Source organism: Amblyomma maculatum, chromosome 11 (genome assembly GCF_055883805.1).
Source record: "Amblyomma maculatum isolate TAMU_Amacu chromosome 11, ASM5588380v1, whole genome shotgun sequence".
NCBI classification, from domain to species: domain Eukaryota; kingdom Metazoa; phylum Arthropoda; class Arachnida; order Ixodida; family Ixodidae; genus Amblyomma; species Amblyomma maculatum.
The window spans coordinates 118,004,861-118,025,984 of NC_139354.1; positions in this window are offsets into that span (position 1 = coordinate 118,004,861).

The window sequence follows — 21,124 nt, forward strand, 5'->3', positions numbered from 1 at the left end:
TTTAGGGTCCTTAGAGTCCCCTTTCTTGTGAATGAGGATAATGTTTGCATTCTTCCATGGTTTCGGTACCGTCGATGACACCAGGCACTGCGTATACAGGGTGGCCAGTTTTTCTAGCACGATATCCCCCCCGTCCTTCAGCAAATCTGTAGTTATCTGATCCTCTCCAGCTGATTTCCCCCTTTTCATAGTTTCTAGTGCTTTCTTGACCTCGTCCTTCGTCACTGGTGGAACGTCTGACTGTTTTTCCCTACCGCCAATCTCATTACGGTCCTGACTACTTTGGCTACTGTAGAGACCTGTATAGAACTCCTCGGCTACTTTGACTATCTTTTCCATATTAGTGATGACGTTGCCCGCCTTGTTCCTTATCGCATACATCTGGTTTTTGCCTATGCCCAATTTCTTCTTTACCGCTTTAAGGCTTCCCCCGTTCTTTACAGCATGCTCAATTTTCTCCATGTCGATGTGGTCTGTTGGATTGGAAGCTTTCATACTCTGGCGTTTCTTAATCACATCTTTCGTCTCCTTAGACAGCTTACCGGTATCCTCTCTAACTGTCCTACCGCCTACTTCTACCGTGCACCCAGTAATGATATCTCTGAAATTATTTTTCCTTGCTTCTAGGGTAATATCGCCATCCTCAGTTAGAGCTGAATACCTATTCTGTAGCGAGATCCTGAACTCTTCTGCCCTCCCCCTCACCGCCAATTCGTTGATGGGTTTCTTTCTTACTAATCTGTTGCGTTCCTTCTTCAGATTTAGGCTAATTCGGGACCTCACCATCCTGTGGTCACTGCATCGCACTTTCCCGATTACCTCTACATCTTGCATAATGGCGGGGGTTGAACACATTATGAAGTCGATTTCATTTTTAGTCTCTCCGTTAGGACTTTTGCATGTCCATTTCCGGTTCTTCCGTTTGCTGAAGAAGGTATTCATGATTCGTAAGTTATTGCGCTCTGCAAACTCAACTATTAACTTCCCCCTGCTATTCCTAGAACCAATGCCATAGTCACCTACTGCCTTGTCTCCTGCCTGTTTTTTCCTTACCTTGGCATTGAAGTCGCCCATTAGTACAGTATACTGCGTTGCCGATTCTATACATCTTCATCTTCTACATATTCTACAACCTTCAGTTTATACCGCTTATTAGGCCTAATTACGATGCCTGCAACCCTCTCATTAATACTATAGAATTCATCTATATTACCCACTATATACTTATTGACAAGGAAACCTACTCCTAGTTGTCGCCTCTCTGGTAAACCTCGATAACACAGTACATGCCCATCCTTTAGTACAGTATATGCCTCATTCGGCCTCCTAACCTCACTAAGCCCTATGACATCCCATGTCATGCCCTCTAGTCCATGGACCATGTCACGCCACGCTTTCCGGTCTCTCACCATCTTCCTAACATCACATAACTTCATCTGCAGTGCCTCGAGGATGCCATCTAACCATCGCGTTCGCTGCCTACCCCTTCTCCGGCGACCCTCAACCTTTCCCAACATCAAATCTTTCTCCAGCGACTCCTCTCTTCTCATCAGATGACCAAAGTAGCTGAGCTTTAACTTTAAAATTTGACCCTCCAATGAGCAGTCAGGGTTTATGGTCGACAATATCGACTGATTTGATCTTCTGGCAGTCCAAGGAACTCTCAAGAGTCTTCGCCAGCACCACAATTCAAATGCGTCAATTCTTCGGCGGTCAGCCTTTTTCACAGTCCAACTCTCGCATCCATACATCACAACTGGAAAGACCATAGCACGAGTTATACGGATCTTGGTTGGCAGCCTAATGTCTCTGCTCTTTACTAGGCGGTCAAGGCTAACCAGGCGTCTCCTTATTTCATGGAAAAAGCAAGAGAGTTCCAGAAACCCATCTACTTCTGCTTTATTGATTATGCGAAAGCGTTTGACTGCGTAGATCACAGCAGATTGTGGCAAGCTCTCCAAGAGATGGGAGTTCAGATTCACCTCATCTGTCTCCTCAGGAACCTGTATGAAGAAAAGAGGCCACAGTCAGAACTGGGCATGGTCTTACTGATTGGTTTTCGATCGAGAAAGGAGTGAGGCAAGGCTGCATACTGTCGCCCTGCCTATTTAACCTATATGCAGAGTGCATCATGAGGAAGGCCGGTCTAGACGAGTCTTCAGCTGGATTGAAGATTGCTGGAAAACGTATCAACAACCTTAGATATGCGGATGATACCACTTTAATGGCAGAAAGTGAAGTGGAACTCAAGAGACTTCTGAAGCGCGTACAAGAAGAGAGTAAGAAGTTTGGGCTTAAACTGAACATTAAAAAGACAAAGGTTTGGTTTGGTTTGTGGGGTTTAACGTCCCAAAGCAACTCAGGCTATGAGAGACGCCGTAGTGGAGGACTCCGGAAATTTCGACCACCTGGGGTTCTTTAACGTGCACTGACATCGCACAGCACACGGGCGCCTTGCTTTTCGCCTCCATCGAAAAGCTGCCGCCGAGGCCGGGATGCGATTCCGCGTCCTTGGGAACAGTAGTCGAGCGCCGTAACCACTGCGCCACCCCGGCGGGGAAAAGACAAAGATCATGGCGTCTTGCCCTATCAAGTCCTGGAGCATCAATGGACAAGAAGTGGAAGCTGTGACAGATTTTCTCTTCTTGGGCTCCAAGATTACCTCGGAAGGAGACTGCAGCCATGAAATTAGGAGACGCCTGCTTCTGGGAAAGAGAGCAATGGTTAGCCTTGACCGCCTAGTAAAGAGCAGAGACTTTAGTCTGCCAACCAAGATCCGTATAACTCGTGCTATGGTCTTTTCAGTTGTGATGTATGGACGCGAGAGTTGGACTGTGAAAATGGCTGACCGCCGAAGAATTGACGCATTTGAATTGCGGTGCTGGCGAAGACTCTTGAGAGTTCCTTGGACTGCCAGAAGATCAAATCAGTCGATATTGTCGACCAGAAACCCTGACTGCTCATTGGAGAGTCAAATTCTAAAGTTAAAGCTCAGCTACTTTGGTCATCTGATGAGAAGAGAGGAGTCGCTGGAGATTGATTGATTGATTGAAAACATCTTTATTTATTCAGTATTCTCATAGCATGTGGGTGGGCCGCCTAGTCCGGTAGTCCATTGGCTGCTGCTGCTGCGCTGGCCCTCCCCACCAGCCAGTGCTGACGGTCAGGATCATCGCTGAGCAGAATAGCCTCCCACTGCTCCTCCGAGGGGTTGGGAATGGGGTCAACTAAGGGATTAAATTGGCATGCCCACACCATATGGTAGAGGTTAGCTACCTCTCCACAGTGTGGGCACTGCGGAGAGTATAGTGTAGGGTACCACGGGTGTAATTTAGCTGGTGTTGGGTATGTGTTGGTTTGTAGTATCCTAAGGATGTTCGAACTTATTGAGGGATTTGTGTGGTGTTGGGTACTCCTTTCTGGCTGTTCTGTATGGCGCGAGATTGTCAGCATACACTGCTAAACCTATCAGGTCACGACACCCTTCATGGTCATCAGGGGGAGACGCCCGGTATAGAAGAGCTCGGGCATGCCTGTGAGCGGCTTCTTTTCCTCCTGGTAGTTCCAGGTGACCGGGAAACCAGATGATTGATGCTTGGTTGGGTGGGTGCTTAGTTAGCAATGACAACCCTGACTGGAGAAAGATTTGATGTTGGGAAAGGTTGAGGGTCGCCGGAGAAGGGGTAGGCAGCGAACGCGATGGTTAGATGGCATCCTCGAGGCACTGCAGATGAAGTTATGTGATGTTAGGAAGATGGTGAGAGACCGGAAAGCGTGGCGTGACATGGTCCATAGGGTCACGAAGAGTCGGACATGACTGAACGACTGAACTGAGTTCCTCTAACAGCACTGCTAAACTACCTTCACTAGCTAGGGTTCTAGCATTAAACGTTGCCAGGGTCAGTTTCCAATGGCGGCCTGTCCAGCGGAGCCAGGCTTTTTTAGCACCCCCTGCTGCGTCACAGGTCTGACCGCCGCCGTGGTCAGTTGTTCCGCAGCCGCTGGTGACTGAGGGCCGGGGTTTTACGGAGCTTATCATAGCTTATCATTATGGAGCTCCATAAATTGCGCGGCACCGGGATTTGAACCCCGGTCCTCTTGCATGCGAGGCGGATGTTCTACCGCTACGCCACCGCCAACTAGCTATAAAGGCTCCTAATCCTGACCTTCTGTGCTTATGTCAGTGCCTAGCTTTCATGTCATGAATCCTAACCCCATTTATTTCTTTGCTTATCTGTGAACCCCAGAGTTTAGGAGAAGATACTGTGCTGAGCTCCTCAGTATACGAATTCATATTTCAATAATTCACAAATCGTTGTCAAATAATTCTTCATATGCAGTGATAGCGAACTGGCTTTGGCCCTCGGCTGCTGATGCCATCGTCACGCGTTCGCATCTAAACGCCACAGTGGCCGCAATTCAACGGAGGCGAAATGCGAAAACGATTCTGCGCTATGCCACCTCAGTGAACATTAAAGAATACAGGTGGTCAAATTATTTTAGTGCCCTCCACTATGAAGTCTGTCATTTTACAGCGGTTATACTCTTTGGCTTTTATTATTGCGAAACCAATACTATTCTACATTTCGAGCCTTCAGCGTAGCGCGGTGGTTGCAACGTACTTTCGTCTTACCCACGTGACGCTGCGACATCACACCACACGTGACACTAGGGTATGGGCTGGCAGGAGCTTAAAACTTGGGTCTCTCGCTTCACATGGGACGGTTATATCAGAATCAGCCTGCTAGGACCCTGACATTCACGTTACCCCTATAGGCCACTAAGGCACATTCATACGACTTCGTTAAAGCGGGGCTTTATATGTGGGCTGAGGAAGAAGAAAAAGAGAAGAAGAAGAACGCTCGGTCACCCGCAGCTAATGCTTTTGCTCAATATTTGGTTAAGCAGAGTTGAATCCTTGTAATTGTGTTTTTCAAAATTCGGTGGACCTTCTGGGTATTTATTTCAGAATGCGATTTTCAATATTTTTCAGCCAATAATATTTTCGACAGAATGAACGTTTTTCTGTGATTTAACGCAGCAACCCTGTGCGGTCAAAACACACATATGCTGTTGATCTCGGCGTGTTTGTCTGAAGAAATATTTTGTTCTTTTAGCAATTAACGTACAAGTGGTATAGTTGGAGTAGTGCTTATACAAGTAATTGAAGTCACCAGAAAAAACACTAATGTAAATTGAACGAGAGATATATCCCTTTTGCAAAAAAAAAAAAAAACGGAAGTGGAAGTTCGTTATTTTTAAGAACTACTAGTTGCCGCTGCTGCCGTTTCTGTTAACGTCATACGGCGCGTTGCGTTGAGTGGTCGCACTGTTAAGCGAGAGGGCGGAGAATTAAGGGCTCTGAAGTTTGATGGAAACTGCCGAAGTGATGCTAAACTGTTGCCGTAGCCAAGACATGATATTTTTTGTGACAACCTTGTACAATTTTGTGTCAGTGCCCCAGGGGGAGTTGATAAACCTCTTTGACTAACTTTTAATCGGATAATGATAGTGAACAAACAGTGCTTAGCTGATGAGGTGGTTCCTCCCGGTCTGCAGACCGATGTATGTAAGCTGGCAGAGAAATACCTTAAATCTCACAAATCCGTCGATTATCGAACTTACATCACATCCTCTGCTTCCCTACTTAACGGATTTGCAACTTTCACTCAGTGGAGATGCTAATGAGCAGCCTGCTGTCTGCGCTTTGATTGCTAGGAGTACTGACATTGCCAGGTTAAAACCGAATTCGGCGTAAATCTCGTATTGTTTAGTTTTGAACTGAAAAATTGCATGACTGCGCTTAGTCTGCTTAAGAGCGAAAATAAAGCCATTTTACAGAACTGATTTCAATAACTGCATCGTCATTCTCATCTCTGCTATCTTCATCGTCATCATCATAATTATCAACTAAATGCACCGTCATTTTCATCACTAATATCGTCGTTACAATTATAACAGCATCAGCATTGTCATCGCTCTGTAATTCTTAGGCTAGACAAGGAGTGTTACAATCTGTTTCCTCTGAGCTCGGCGTGGAGTAGTGGCTTGCTCGCTCGGCTGGGGATCGGAGGGATAGTAATCCGATTCCCAGTTGGGGCAGGTTTTTTGCTTGTGCCAGTACGGTGGACACTTTCGGCGCGCAGAACCTGATGACGTCACTGATTAGCCAAGAAACGATTTCGCCTTAATAGTCCAACGCCTACTTATGTAACTAATTTTGTTGCTTCAGGTCATTAAACCTTACATATATGCCACATTAGTACAGTATACTGCGTCTTTACTTTTCGTATTGCCGATTCTACATCTTCATACAAGCTTTCAACTGCCTGGTCATCATAACTGCATGTAGGTGCATAGGCCTGTGCAACCTTCCGTTTATACCGCTTATTAAGCCTAATTACGATGCCTGCAACCCTCTCATTATTACTATAGAGTTCATCTATATTACCCGCTATATACTTATTGACAAGTAAACCTACTCCTAGTTGTCGCCTCTCTGGTAAACCTCGATAACACAGTACATGCCCATCCTTCAGTACAGTATATTGTTTCTCCAATTGTTGCTCCTAATCTGGCACACACTGAACATGAGACGTCATATGTGGCCTACTTCGCTCTGCAGCAACGCGTTCTGTTAAAGCGTCCTTACCTTGCTTCGAACAGTTCCTCTAGAATTATCATAAAACGATTCGTCTCTGATTTCTCTTTTCCTCCTTTTATACATGTCCGGTGTCTGCTTATTCTGCGGCGAGGTAATAAAAACGCCCTCCAGCGGCGACTGCTGCCGTGGCGCTACCAGCTCGCGCTGCGCACGCGACCACCAAGATTGGAGCAAATGTAGCATGCGTACGCGGGCGCGTACTTGAGACACGCGGCCGCTCGCTTCACTTGGTCCCTCCTCGCAATCGAGCGGATATCACTTGTACGTGCCCGTGCCGACTTAATGCCGCGGACGTGCCGGGCGAAGCAACGCAAAGCGAACCCGATTCCGTGCAGGGATGGGGAAGACTGAAGCGTATACACTTTGTTTAACTAGACAAAGAGTACAAAGGGAAAGTAGATAGAGTCACGTGGAGCCAGTGTGCTTACCACCGCATCCGGCCTCTGGCGTTTCTATTCGTAAGCGGCGGCGCTTTTCTATGGCCACTAAAACTTTGCATTCATGTACAGGAACTGTTCGTAGTCTGAGAGGGTTTTCTTTAGGAGAGACGAAATTTGAAATAACTTCTTTCCGAATTTAAGAACAAGAGGTCAGAATTGTAAATAGAATATTTTTTAAATTTAAAGTCCCGAACCGACGTATGGCTTAAGAGGAACACCGCAGTTAAGGTCCCCGGATCAAGTCGGCCCACCTGGATTTTGTAATGCGCGCGCTGACATCGTACATCAGATGCATGTGTTACACACCAAAGGAACACTGACTCAGCTTACTACTTATCCAAATGATTTGATAAGCTGCGCACAAGCTCCCCTACACACCAGAAGCTTCTGCACGATTAGAGAGCAGTGTCGAATAGCACGTACTGCTCTGTAATCGCCCAGAAGCTTTAAAATTATTGAACATTCCTGCCACCCATTCACAATGGTTGCAAGTCCATCTTTCTGGAGCAATACTTTCAATTGTGAGCAAACAGTGGGATATTGTAAGGTGCATAAATAATGACCATCATCATGATGATTATCATGGTGATGGTCATCATCATGAACAACACATGATCATGCGCGTGGCGTACGCTTCCGATGCATGGGATAAATTTATTTTTACGTTTTCCGGCGCTCTCACGAGTAGTTAAATCTGACGTAGAAGACCAACGAGCCGAGTTTATGAAAATAACTGTGACTAAGCTGCAGAATATCGCAAGATACCATTATGAATATGGCAATGGAAATAGTTCCGGCACTTCCGGCACATAGCAAAAGTTTGCTTGTGAACTTCGTCCTCGGCTCACAGCAAGTAATTAAGTCTGTCATATACAACTAATGGCAATCGAAAAAAATAATTAAAATTTTGGAGGACACCTAAATAAGCTTTGTGTTAGGAATGGAAGCGCCTTTAACACCGCCTGTTCATTCCGATATATACTTTGGATTGGGAGACTGGTAGAAAGTTTGACAAGGTGTTACACATCTTTAATTGATTTCGTGTCTGGGGGAAGTTAAGGTGCATTATATGTCTCACTTATTGGTGGACACCTGCACTTAATGTGAACGGCATGTATTTGGATTATAGGCATGTGCTCGGTTCGAATTCCTATTGGAAACTGTAGCCGCCTCCAACTTGACTTCAGATGGATGCTAAATGGGAAGTGAAATGGTATGACACCACGCTGTAGCCGCACAAGAAGGGTTGCGACACAATTTAGATGTAAAGTCACGTACATAATTTTCCCACATTTTGTCCTCAAAACTGTAGGGTACAGCGACGACAACGGTTTTTCAGCGGAAACACCTGTGTACACGCTCACTTAGAACACCCGTCTGCCGAGGAAGGAATGATCTGTGGATGTATTGTTATGGTGCAGTTTTGCAATGTGCGAAAAACAATATAGCTTCACATTTTTTTCCCATAATTTAATCAAGATTTGTGGGTATGAATTTCAGTCTCCCATGATTATGCAATGACACCTACGCTCAAAAGCGGAAATAATTAACCGCTTTTCAGCTCTGCAACTCTGGCCTGTATACACTGAGGTATTTCCTCGCCCACTTTCTTCCTCATCTACAAAACGACTCTAAAATTCTAGCTGCATGTCACACTGTTTTGTCGTGCAAATACATACGTGCGTATTTATGTGTGATATAATAACTTCTTGAGATTTGACTTCTCTTTCTCTTGTTTTAATCGCGCATTGACTAATTATTGTATTCAAATATATGTTAACTTTGTTTTTGATACCGCAGTGTTATAGGACGTTTCGGTTTGTTGAAGTGCTGCACCGTCTGTGTAAGGTGTAATGCGTCCGCCTGGCATTTACTTGTTCAAATAATTGCTTAGCAATTTTGTTGAGCGAACATCTAAAACATAAATAAATAATACGTTTTTGCAGTTCTTGAGTTCTCATAAAAGAGGTCGTATTCTTCCCTAGCATATTTTGCCACAAAAACGTGGACGTTAAAGCTGAGCACATAACTTTTGACAACCTTTGATGCAAGCTCATAACACAGGCAGATGATCGATACAGACTTAGGTGTTCCGCAGTCCACAACTGCGGTATTTCTCAAGCAAGGCCGTTGTACTGTTTATGATTTACAGACGACCAAGTGTGACAGGGTGTGAGGGACGCGGCATGTAGTGAAGGGCTGCGGACACTTTCTACCGCCTGGAGTTCTTTAACGTGCAATGACGTCGCGCAGCACACAGACGCCTTGTATTGCCTTACGTTTACCCTCCGTCAAAACGCGACCGCCGCGGCCGGGTTCGAACACATGTCCCGCGGCTTATTACCAGAGCGCGCTATCACTGAGCCATCGCGGCGGTGCTGTCGGATGGGCAAAATAATAATTGGTTCACAGGAAGAAAAAGGCGCAGTATCTGTCACACTTGTCTGTGGAAACCTGAACCTCGCCGTTAGGGAAGGGAAGAAGGTGGGAGTTAAAGTGGAAAGAGAGAAAGAGGAGCCGTAGTGGAGGGCTACGGAGTAATTTCGACCACCTGGGGATCTTTGACGTGCGCTGACATCACACAGCACATGGGCAAAAGCGCAGATTGCACTTTTGTTGCTGCCCCGCAGCGGTGGTGCAGGGATAGGATTCGCGAGTCATGTATCGGAGTACCCGGGTTCGAACCCTACCACCAGCGGCTGCGTTTCAATGGAGGCGAATCGGAGAGGCGTCCATGTGCTGTGTGATGTCAGTGCACGTTAAACATCCCCAGGTGGTCGAAATTACTCCGAAGCTAGCCCTCCAATACGGGACCTCCTTCTCTGCCTTCACTTTAAAGGCGCTGTTTATTTATTTATTTATTTATTTATTTATTTATTTATTTATTTATTTATTTATTTATTTATTTATTTATTTATTTATTTATTTATTTATTTATTTATTTATTTATTTATTTATTTCTGTTGCCATTGCAATAAACATATGCACCCCCTGATGTATCCAACCTGAGGCAGATTTAAGGCAATATAAAAGTCGTGCCGAGAAAGTAATCAAAAGGCTTTGGGAATAAATGCGAAATCCGATTGTGATAGCGCGGTTATAACCACGCTACCAAAATGACATCATTCGTGTCGGGCGATGCAGAGCCGAGTAAGTACGTTCATGACCAAAGCAAGTCAGTCTTGTCGTGCATTGTCCTCCCCAAACTGAATAGGTAGCCGGCAACTGGAAGCAGCGAGGGGCGCGGGAAAGAATAAAAAATGAGATGAGAACTTAACCCAAAACCCTTGAATTCTCAGTCAGTATGTGAATTCTCGGCCTCGCTGGAACGTTGGGACGCTTAGTTAAAGCGGGCCTTCATAGCTATGACGCCGATTTCTCTCGTATACTGTGGTAGCTTACGAATGTAGGTGATGTATTATGTGATACAGGACTGTGTGAGATAATGAAAACGCAAATTAAGAAAGTAGGGATAAAGCGAGTAATAAAGGAACCTATGCAAGCGTGTATCGGAAAGGAGAACCGTACACGGGAACCATTAATGTGGCCACGGCATGCCTCTTAAAGGCAGAGCTGAGAGAAAATGAGGTTTAATGAAGGAAAAGGTGAGGGTGAAAATGTGGAAACAACGAGCAGGTTGGTCGGCTCCCTTATTCAGTGCTTCATTGTCTTTTGCTGTTTCACCTCAGACAGTAGAGCAGTATAGAGTAGCCTAGAAATCCGGAAATAATGAAATCACGAGGCAGATATTCACCACTTGTAGGTTTGCCCGGCACTGAAGCCGACGAGAATTCGGCACCTGACGGCAGGCAGAACAACTCATCTTCATACATTGCATGGACGCAAGGGCCTTAATTATCATCGCTCTCTCTTGAACTTTATTCGAACAGCTAACGTTTTTTCTTTCAGTTAATACACCCTTTAAAGTTTTATACATATTTCATTATGCCCTGAGGCAATAAACAACGTTATTAAAAAAAAAATCTTTAGGTGGAGTATAGAGTTGGCATCCCTATTTTTCTTTTTTTTTTTTTTTTTTTTTTCTGGGGTGAAATACATTTGCACGATAGAGAAGCCCACGTCGCCCAAGCGTCGCTAGAGGCGAGGCCCGACGGCGGTGCCGGAAGGTACCCTATGCAATGGCCTCCTTTGTAACGATCAAGTGGGAGGTACTAACTGTCAATTGAAAGATCGTCTTGAGGAAAAATATAGAGTAGGCTCTAACCGCGCATGCATAGAAACATAACCACATAACTATCTGAATTCCTTCGCCACAGATTATCGTAAATCTAGAAGAGACATGGAACTGAATAAAGGTGAAACGCGAAATGCGCGTGTGTGCCGTGCAATATCAGTGGTACAGGTTAAAGAAACCCAGACGGCCCAAATTCCGGTGGTGGAATTACTCCCCAGCCCTCCACAATGGCTCAACGACTAATATTCCTTTCGCCTTTATTAAGGCGATACATAATGATAGTCAATGATGAGAGAGAGAGAGTCGTGAATATGACAGCGACGGAGAAACGAATGAGATACCGGCAAATGTAAGTAGTAAGATCTAACGCTATTAAAACAATTGTAACTCGGCGTCGTCGGCCGTTTAAATCCTCGTATCCTTGAAAAATCACAAAAACACATCTGCCAGGCTTTCAGTGCAAGAGCATCAATAACCTCATCTTGGAAAAAGATTATCCTGTGGCATCATCGTTTGAGGCCTCGAAAAATCCTGAGCATTAATTTCTCTGTTAGTATAGTTGGCAGTCAGCAAACACCCGAACTCTGGCACTCCTCGTTTGAAACATCGGGGCATCGAAAAGTTATCAGCATGACACTGGCAGGTGGTAGTCGGCAGGTCACACGATCTGGGACTAATTGGTCGGACATGCATGCCGGAGCTCATTTCTGCTTCCTTCGTGGGAGTCGCCAGACGTGTGATCGATCGGTGGGTTGTGCGGCGTCACGACAACAGATGGCATAGTCGAGCTCAAACGATCTGCAAGACTTGTACAGCGAACTAACGAGACCTTCGCACCTCCCCCCCCCCCCCCCCCCCCTCTGCATTAGAAACCTCGTCGCCTAGAAAAGTTACGAGTATGCTCCTGGTGTGTCCACTTCTTTGACCATAAGACTGTGCGAATCTCACTGAGCTCGAAACCGTCGCCTGAAAGAAGTGTCGACAACTATAGGGTAGTCTATGAGTTCTAAGTCGGCTAAAAATAAACTGCCACCGTGCAGCAAAATAATTCAGAAACGAGCATTCTTTTCTATGTCGTTTCTTTACATAGACGACATAATCGTCTAGAATACTATGGAAAAGTAATCTTCTCGCATATATGGCGCATATGAATCTCGTTGTTCACCTGTCATGTCTTTTTTTTTTTTTTTGTCGTTAAACTTCAATGACTCACTTCCGAATCGACTCGAAGTGATGTCGATCAAGCGCCACAGTTAACAGCCGGTTATGTTAATACGTGTTCCAGTAATGATCTTGTCGCATGGAGCACAAGCATATAGTATTCCATAAGCGAGAGAATTGTGATGTTCTTTATATAAGCCCTCTCCATTGAGATGCCTCCACCCCCAGTGTCAGATATCACTACGCTTCTGCACATGTTAGCTAAAAGGTGCTCAGTTTTTAAACGCTCCCTACAAACTTCCCGGGTTCACGTTCCCAAAGGTTTCATACTCCAAACTTCAGAAACTAGAAGCCTGGATAAGCATTTACAATTTCAAGGCCTAAATTTTCTTAGAGGCTCAATATCTCAGTGACTAAAACTCACTGCATACGTAACGTTGATGACAGAAAAGAGACTCCCTTAAACCTCGTATAGCGACGATAAGAAAGAGATGCACCTGTGCAAGTATAAGCAATAAACCTCGTCATCATTTACTCCATTGCTGCTGCACAGTGTTGGCTATTCGTGGCGTTTGCCTGCTAATCCCAGTGTCGAAGGATCGAATGTCGCTTGAGGCCACCGCAATTCGGTGAAGACATAAAGCAAGCACGCCCGTCTGCTGTGAGATATCAGAGCACGCTAAGGTACCCCGTGAGGTTTGAACTAATTTAGAGTGCTCCACTACGGCATGCACCATATCTTACGAGCGTCTGTGGAACGTTGAAACAGTCGCACCACACAAGTCATCCCAATGAACATTTAAAGTCTTGTGGAGATAATAAGAGCGCCCTAAACACCCGCAAGGCGTTTAGTGCAGTTTAAGCGTTCATATCGATGAGTGTTATATATTTGGCAAGTTCGTTACCTACCAGAGAGATGCATGTAGAATAACAGGTTAACGGTGCTCTGTCGCAGGTAAAGAAAACGGGAGCAGAACAGGTGAGTGAGAACAGTGGAATAAAATGCTTTTCCAACTTTCACGCACGGCTCGCGTACACGTAAAGCGGTAATTTCCTTCCACTTCGAATTTAATATCTCCACTCGCATTTTTCTCTATCGTAGGTTGGTAGACGCGTTAGCTGAGCATAATCAGGGAAGATTGAAAAAGTGTAAATACAATTTAAGTAGGAAGAAATTACATTACTATGAGAGAAAACATTTCTAGGAGAATCATTTCTCCAGCAGAAGCGCCTACTAATGCGCCTCGACCCTTTGCAAGCACTCGGGCCAGAGTGCACCGCAGAGTGCGCGAGTAGCATCCAGCTGTCAGTGCTCCATTCGCGACCGGAGCTGGGAACCTTTTAATCCATGCAAACACCGAAGGAGCGTGCAAAACGCACAAAGGAGGCCCGTTGAGAAACGCGAAGTGGACGAGAAAAAATCCACGAGGGGCTACCGGAGAGATGCTCGAGATAGTCAGCCCTGAGAGGAAGACAGAGGAAAATGTAGAAAGAAATCCGGGACGACGCGAAAGGCGCTTAAATGGACCGACGTCATACGGCCCAGACTGATGACGTCAAACACGCGCCGCGGGAAACCGAGGGAGCGAAAGGCGACGCGGGAGTGGCTGGTGAAGAAGCGAGGGAAGAGGCGACCCCGAGACCTCTCGAGAGAGGGAGGCAGTAAACCCATGCTTTCTCCTCAACTAGAGGGACAGAAGGAAAACAGGAAACAGTGCGAGAAGGCACCGAACCCATGCACCTTTTCCCCTCTCCTTGCTTCTTCCTCGTCCTGCTCACCACCAGCCTCAGGAACTTAAAAACCCGACGCCTCACCTTCTTTTCCCTGTGCCCCTCTTATCCCGATCTCGAGGGGAAGGCGGGAACAGTGAGAGAGAAGACGGCGCGGCGATGCTAAAATTAGCGACTCAGTCTGAGGCGTGCAAGTGCAGGCCCGGAGCTCAATGAACTCCCGAAAGCGTGCCAGTGACCCCGTTTCCCGAAACGTGCGGTGAAGGGAAACGGAAGGACGGGGAAGAGCGGCATCTTTCTGCGCTCAGGCGCGAGTGAGGAGGAAGGCGCGGAACACGTAAGGGAGAAGGAGGAGCCAAAGCCTCTGACGTAAGCGGCAGCCCGTCGGCTATAGCCAGGCTTGCTTGCTTGCTTTGGACAGGGTGTTAGCTCACACCAGACAAACCAAAAGGTCAAAGTTAATGCAACCATCTGCAGCTTTCTAGCGCTTGCAAATGATAGATTTTGAATAGGGGAATTAGAAAGCGCCGCACGTCAATTAACCCAAGGCGCATGGTATATTAGAAAACCACAGAGAGATTTGCTATAGCAGCCTCGGCAGCGCGCCAGCGGTTATTTTTGGAATTTGCAAGGGGCTCCCCTCTTCGTCGCTTTGCACCCTCGGCCAAAAAAAAAGCAGCCCTTCCCCTTCGCGTTTTCCCTCTCTAACCTTCTCTCAGAAAATGAAAGAAAGGAAGGCTCCACTGCACCACCGCATGTCCACAAATGCATCGCCACAAACGCGTCGATATGTGACGCGCGGGGGTGAACCCTGATCCGACATGCGTCGGGCGACAGTGATTGCCAATTTCGAGACAAGCAGCAGCGCTGTAGGGAAAAAACGCGCTTCAAACGCCGCCGGAGCCAGCCCCTCGATCTGCGCAGGCCTGTAACGGGGCGCGCGCGACTTGCGTCACTTCCCTAGACGTCTCTTCCCTTTTCCCCCTTTTTTCTCCCCTACGTCCTCTCAACGTGGCTCAATGCATTACGACAAGTGTGCAACGCCAGTTGCAATCTGTTCGCCTGCTGCAAATTCTACACGCTCGCGTGCAAAAGAAAGGGATGAAAATGCAGCATCATGTCCTGATAAACTCACAAAATTTTAACCGCGCATTCACAAGAAGGAAATAACGCAGCGCTCGTTGCCATCCCTACGTTTCCCTAAGCACACTGTGGAAGCAACGTGCACAAAGCAGACGCTGGCTGCAGCACATACTCGTGTTACCCGAGCCCTGGGGCTGTATTGCAGTGCGAAACTGTACAGCGTGCTACATTTGAGCACATGATTTTCTGAAACCGAAGTTGGAGGTAGAAGCGGGACGGGACAGTGAGTCTGCAGCGACAGTGCAAGGTTGCTCTAACCACGACACGTTGGCAGGTCGTTCCACGTCCCGTGCACAAAACTTCGAAACTTCAATCAGCGCGCATGCAGTCGCAATAGCAAGCCAAATGAATTTCGATGAAGAAACACGTGCGAAGCAATTTTGCGAAGCGTTGGAAAACTGGAAGGTCGGGTCCAGCCTCCGTGAAGCGGGCTGGCGCTACCACGGGGGAAATACCCAACGCGCGCGAAAGGCAGGGAAAAGGAGAGAGCACGAATAAAATGCGGTAGCAGAACCTCGTCCAGCATCGCCCGCAGCGAAACCGCAACGAGCTCTCGAAAACGCGCCTGCATTGGCCGCGAAAGTGCTTCGCACACAGCGCATTCTTCCCTGCAGCAGTCCGTGACGCTGCGGACCTGAATGGAACGGATGTGTGCTGGCGTGGGGAAGGCGAGCCGTGCGGTGAAGCCAGCCAGGAGCAGTGTGGTGGTGAGGGTATATGTGCGTGCGAATGGGACGCGTGACGCTCTGCAAGCGGCCGACGTACCTTGGGCTCTCGGCTCCCCGGTCGCAGTCACATCGCTCGCCGAGCAGGGTGCAGCTTCCCGACGACGCCTGTTCATCACCTGTCCAGCATTTTCCGTTGGTCGAGGGGGGAGAACCTCGGGGCGCTCCTCCACACCCCCCTCCGCTCGGGCGCGCGCCTACCTTGCGTCAAGGTCTCCCAGCGACGGCATCCATAGCGCCTGAGGCGCCCCCGCGCCGCGGCGCACCGCAGTGGCGGCGCCTCCCCCTCGCCACTTTTCCCGATTCCTCCCTTCGATTTCCCCTTTAAGGAAAAAGAGCTATGTTTAGCAGGAGGGATGCCCCCGAGCTGGCAACACGGGCGGCGTCGCGTCGTCTGCTCGCTGCAAAACGCGCGAACACGCGGTAGCAGACGAAGGTAGAAGGCGAGCATAAGGGGTAAAGCAACTTTGTGAACATAGAGACTGCAGCACTTCTGTTACTGCCTTTTAAATATGTTTTATTTTTTCTTACACTAGCTGCTTGAAAGGCGGAATAAGATCGTATATTACTGCGTACGTGCTAAACATGATCGTTTTGCTAAGAAAACATTTCTACTCCGTTGAAGCGAAAATTAACTATCATTTGAAGTAGAAACTTCCCGGTCCTCCCGTTCGGCACCTCGACCAAAGGCTTGGACCAAAGGCTCCCTTTACTTGAAGGAGTTAGCAGAAAAATTCTAACCACACAGATTCGGAGAACTCTGAATTAAAAGCAAACAACGAAGCGTCCTCGTCAGAGTCCAGTCTGGTTATTTCACATCCCTTACTTTATTGTCACACACACGCTCACTACGGCCTTCAGCTACGACTGGTCATGCATAAAATGGAAAGAGTTAGGGTTTCGCTTTCTTTGTACTGTATAGTCCTGTTTGGCTGCCTTTGTCAACTGCGAGGATTTCCAGAGCATTAAAGTTGGCAATAACATCCCGTTTCTAAACCCCCTCTCTACCCAAAAACATTTTTTTTTTTTTTCAAGAGACCGAAGAAATGCCGAAAACGAAAAACCGAAACTCATTCCATTGCCAGGGGTGACGCTTTACATTACGCAGTGGTGACTCACGAATATTTTGGATGGTCAATGTAGCGACCGAAAACAATAGGTCCTTTCGCACAATGTTCGAGACGATCGCCGAAGTGAAATGTCTCGTACAGCTGCTAAACGTACGTGGTGCAAGTTTTCAGAAACGAAACACCTAAAGTAGAAATTTCCTTAGAATCTGTTTATTTCAAGAAACCCCGGAGTTTGATTCTCTATAAACTTCTGAAACAATGCCGATTTATTGCAACACCGAGGTGAATAAGCTATATTTTTGATGTGCTATGTGCATTCACGTGCCACATGCTTCGCAGGAGGATCAAAAAAAGGGTTTAAAAAGCCATTAAGGGAGGCAAAGTAAAATGAGGATACAGAGAAAGCATCGGTGTGCTAGCGAATGTTTCTACAAAAGAACTTAGTTCGTCTGGGCAAAGCGGTCGTCACTGGCAGTGGTTTAGGGCCTTCCGGAGTATGCCTGCTCAGAATGACCGAAGGACCTATTTAAAGGAGTACAGACACCAAATTATGGTGGCTTTTTTCTTCTTAAGACATTCCTACATATTGATCACCGCTCGATTTTTGCCTATGACCACTGAATAATTTTAATTGAATTTTATTTTCTCGCCAGTTTTGGTTACAGTTACAGCAGCCGAGACATGGCTGTGACGTCACAATCAAGTCAATGTCAAGCGCGGCATGGAAAAACCGCGATATAATCGCTGACTCTTCATCTTCTGTATTTCCTGTCCTTGAGGCAGGCTGGCTTCAGTGATCTGATGAATTAAAACAACACAGGAACGAATATATCACTGTTTTATTCATCCCTCAGTTCACCTAAACTTTACTTTGACGTCACAGTCATCGCTTGGCTGTTGAAACCGAAACTGGCGAGAAACGAAATGTGATTATAAATTATTCAGCGGCCGTAAACGAATATCTAGAGGTTATTCGTGTACATGTAATGTCTTGCGCATCATTACAGAAGACAAAACACGAATTCAAAAATGAAGTGTCCATAGTAAACTCCTGTCAAGGATGAACGTTTTACCAAGACTGAGTCCTCTTGTAGTATTTGCCAGCACGCCGAGGCTCCCTCTTAACCATTGCTTATGTTGCTTTGCGTTCTTCAAAAATTCCACATCCCTTCCCTCTCTCCATTATAATTAGAGACAGTCGTTCAGCTTCCCATGTTCAACAGTTTGACCTTTGCATGAATTAAGACAAGATATACGGAATAGAATTTCGATGCTATACGCGCTCCTTCGATCTTACAATGATAAAGGAAAAAACCTACAACCGATATGCTGCTGTCAGGTGGATCTGTAAACAAATCCACCTGATAGCAGCACTGCTTCTACTGAGCACGAATTCGGGAGGTCGCTTCCACATCGAATGTTTCGTCATGTATATCCATCATAATGTGTTTTCAGGTACAAACCAGCACGAGCTACTGGTGTTTAAAATAATTAGGTTTTGCAAAAAATATTAGACCAAACCTAGCTAGCTCTTGCATCTGCTATAATTGTAAAGAAACGAAAAATATTTCAGCAGGGAGGCGATCAAGCCAAGGAGTTCGACAGATCATATTTAAGCTAGATATCTACAGATCCCCATGGCCACCATGCTAATGACTAAAAGCATCTACGCTTGAGGGATAAAAAAATAACCTTGAGAGAATAATTTTTTTTGATATCCAAGTGCAATCCAGGGTTCTGCATCGGTATGGAAATTTGTCAAGCATCGGTAATCGTTTAAGCGATGGTGAGAACTTCGTCGCCCCGTCAAACTCTACCCAAATGTTCCAAACGAATGCACAATGTTTTACCCTATATATGTCGAACGCGGCTGGACAACGGACATGCTGAACTCCAGGAAGTGCACATCCGCGCTGGCTCGATCCGATGGCATGGCGCCTTCATCGTGCACCAGTTGGGTTCAACCTGGCATTTTCTGAAACCAAAGTTGTTTTGGTGTATCCTGTGGTACAGTTTCCCAAAAAAGCCGACTGCTACGGATGTGGTGAAATTGGAGGTACCACTACCCGGTAGCGGTAGGTTCTGAACTAGTATGGCCGTTTAATTTCCACGCGACACTTCCGTCATGCAGAGAAGCCACAGTATCTGGCACACGCTTCGCCGCGTTCTATGCTGGACTTTATGGGAAGAAGTCAGCCTAACAGCCCTTTCGCACTCTGCATTGCGGCCTCTGGAATCGCCACCAGAGCCTAAGACTGCGCTAAACATTTAGGAAAGCTATCCTGCAGCCCCATTAAGCATACGCCGAGTTGCCTTTTACCCACTGAAGAGTGGCTTGCAGCTTGCAGCGTGCAGCTTCTGTGAAGGTTTCACAAAATGTTGTACAAATTTTGGCTATCTATCAATCTATTTAAGGTTTCGGCCTGTTCGATATAACAAGGTTCCAATAAAAAGGTCACACTTCAGAAATAACTCTGATGTCAATTTTGCGTTAACGGTGGCGGATCTGTGCCAGAAGAAAATGCAGTTTGTAGCAGAAATTTAAGTTTCCAACAGGCCTACATTGCATTTTGTAGCAGATGTTCTCCCTCTGGACGCAGAAAAATTGTTTCAGAACAAAATTTTCTGTTTTAGAGCACATAAAAAAGGGGGTTATGATTTTTACGAAAGTTACGATTTGCGCTATGATTGAAGAAAAATTTAAAAAAAATCAACCCCGAATAAATATTTATTTTTACAGCATTTGCAACTTAAAGGGAAGGTGCATCGGTTTTAGATTTCGATAAGTGTCGAGCGGTTGAATGATTATAACTTGTACTTAAAGCATGCGAAGTATCTTTGCGCTAGCATTTGAAACAATGGCGCAATTAGCGATCAAAATCGCCACGGCTATCAGGCTTCACTGCACTGCACAGCGACGCATGATGACGTCATTGACGGTACCGGTATGTTTTCTGCATAGACACACTTGGTTTGAAGAAATGAAAAGAAGGCTGCCGAAAACAAAACCCTAGAAATGTTGATTAGCACCTTCAGAAAATGTACAGCAGTACGTGGGCGAAGGCAACGAACATCAGAAATAGTACCGTCCGCGACGTCATCACTGAATTTCTCCGCAGAACTTTAGTGCTGTGAGGAGAAGCTCGAAGTGTAATCGTCGATTACGCCATCAGTTTGAATGCTAGCGCAAAAACACTTTGCATGCATTACCTGCAGCCTATGTAGATTTGAACCCTTGAATATCGCAAAATTCTCGAAACGTGATGCAGCTGCGCTTCCACATGAAAATAAAAATAGACGAAGAAAACCCGCACAAGTTGCAAGGATCACATTCTTTACAAAGCCCATCACAAAGTATTCTTTCTTTTTGACGGGGTAACAACGAACTGCGGCGGATTGTTGGAAAGCTCGAGAACGGCAAGAGGCAGTTTGGGCATAAATGCGAGAGGCGCGCTATCCCTTCGCTATTCCCGGTTAAGCTGCTTAATGGCAAGATGCATCATGTTTAGTGGTCACTTATTGGTTCCGCTGTACATGATTATCAGTAAATATCGCATTTGAACAATACAAAAGAGTGAGGCGATTTTGGCAGCAGTGCTTTTTTCCATCAGCCCATCAACCTTTGACTGATCTGAAAATTCATGCGATGGAGATTCATTCTCCATCACACGAATTTTCGCGTGCAACAGCTGTTAACGCGAAAGCCACGAATGGCCGGAGTTCCTTCATCCGCTGGTGTAAATAAAAAGTTACAAATACTCTATCTTGTGTGATGGTTTAATTCGTTTATAATACAAGACTGTGACGGACATGTCCAAATGTCTCTGAAATGTGCATTTATAAGAACACATAGCCTTAGGTTTCAGAAACCCTCCGAACCCGAATGATGCTCTACGTGTTTACGCACGACGTGGATTTCATTCCTAGTTCTGATTCCATCCGCGCAGTGACGCTAGCGCACAGCACGGACTACGCGAAATCGAAACTATAAAGCG